Here is a 2,500-nt window from a genome sequence, read left to right on the forward strand (position 1 = left end):
ATTAGTTAAGCCAGATTTTTAAGGAGGTTCTCTTTAAATATGGATCATTAGTAAAAAAGTCTGGACCATCTTTTTATTTTCTCTTTACACATTTATAAAAATAACCCAGAGTGACTTATTGATGTAAATTGTTTTATTTTGTAACTATTTCCATATTTACCATGTGACGATCCTAAGAAATATATATATATATATATATATATATATATATATATATATATATATATATATATATATATATATATATATATATATATATATATATATAATTGATTTTACAAACGTTACATTTAAATATAAATATATTTAACACTGGTACAAAATATAAAATTGTAAATGGTCCCAGTTCCGTATGCCACTATAATACGTTTATCTTTATCAATCGATAGCTATGTTATTTATCTATTTATCATGAGGTGTGAGAGGGGTAATTGTCTGCAATAAATATAAATATTGAGGGGAAAAGAAATAAAAAAAATAAAAAAATGTATGTATGTATATATATATATATATATATATATATATATATATATATATATATATATTCATAACTACTTCAATTATTCATGTCTTTGAACAGATTTAATAATACATACATGTGGTACTTCACACTGATCTCGTCAGATGTAAATAAATGGATCAGTCTCAACAATTATCATTTTGTGTCCTCTCATTTCCCTGCCTTGGTTGATACATATAGCTTCAGTAACTCTTCCATCAGACCGCACACGTTATTTGGCCAGCAGACTACAAACACCAGTAAGAAAGTGTGTGTAAATATGAGTATAAAAGTGAATAATCTTTGATCAGTGTTTTCGAAAAAAAATAAATAAAAAAAATTATCATCTGGTTAAATAGTACCCCTTTTTCATTTTATTTTATTATACTTTACTGGGGAGCGTCCACTTCAGGACCTGAGAACAACGATGTTGTTAATATAAACCAACAATTACACATCTCTTCTTAAATATTTATATTATATTATATTATATTATGTGACATTGTATTGTATTATATTGAATTATATTATATCACATTTTTAATAATATATTATATCATATCTATACACACACTCATGTAACCAGAGTAAATTATCCTTTCCTGGGCATATAGTTTACCATTCTTATTACATGCAATTAAACATTTGAAAAAGCCGAGACAAGGCTTCATATATTTACACAAATACAATAAATGATTTTGCTGTTACCTATACATATATATAAATGTATCTTTTTTAATAAAATGTAAATTGTAGCTTCCAAAATACTTTGGTAAGCGGCTTACATTTAAATCAATAATAGCGAACAGCTTGTTACACGAATTGTTTTTTAAATGTGAAATTGTAAAATTCATTCTACTTATTAATTAAACAATTCTAATCTGCGGTTAATTGATATTTCTTCCTCTATGTGAATAAAGTCATATATATGTCTAATATGTGGATTGTAGGGTATTTGTATGTTTTCATGACAGTGTTGTATTTTTTTCTTTGTGTGTTGTGTTTAGCTCATGTCAATATTAGTTCATCAGTCAGTATAGGATATATACACGCCTTGCCTCCAGACATTAAAGAGGTGATCATTAGGTTTTCAGTCTATCACCGGAGCTCTCTGGAGGATTCAGCCATACAAGTATATCAGGTATTTTGACTTGCTGGCTAAGCTTAATAAACGTGTTATTACACCCAGTGTGGGGATGTTTGTCACCTTTGGCTGGAAAGTGAATCGGATATTTGAGGTTGATTGGAGAAATTGGCTTTTCTGCACATTTCAGGGGAGCCCAGTAATGACCTGCTCATTTCTAAGTCCTGTTATACAGCCCGCAAGAACTACAAATCACAGCATCCCCCCTTAGATAAAAGCATGTGATCACTCATCAGTGCAAAACAAAGCCACAAAAGTGCATAAAAGTTGAAATAAAATCAAATGACTCTTCAGTTATTGTGGAACTACAAATACCACAACAACCAGAGATCCAAGCCCTGCTCCATACCATGAGATCACCATATAAATTAATACCGCCATAGGAAAAAGAGATACAAATAGATCACTTGTCAATTTGTATTACCGTAGAATTTTCTAAATCTGCACCAGTGTTTTTTTTTTTTCTTTTTCTGTCATGTAGTATTTCAAGTGGTCTGTTGTACAGAAAAAGTAATTTCCTGATAGTATGAGAGAGACGAATTCATTGTTTTATTTGATTGTTGTTGCTTATTTGACCCTAGCAAATAAGAATTGATAAGATACGATTAGTGTTTGTTGTAAGATGGGGGAAAAAAATCGTAAAATAGATAAAAAATATGGATTATACTAACAAAAGAATAAAATAATAATAATAATAATAATAATAATAATAATAATAATAATAATAATAATAATAATAATAATATTGCAGCAATACTACTACTAATATTAATAATAACAATACAATTATTATTATTATTAATAATAATAATAATAATAATAATAATAATAATATATTGTAGCAATACTACCACTAA

Source organism: Pelophylax lessonae (assembly GCF_965119305.1).
Source record: "Pelophylax lessonae genome assembly, chromosome: 8".
Classification (NCBI taxonomy): Eukaryota; Metazoa; Chordata; class Amphibia; order Anura; family Ranidae; genus Pelophylax; species Pelophylax lessonae.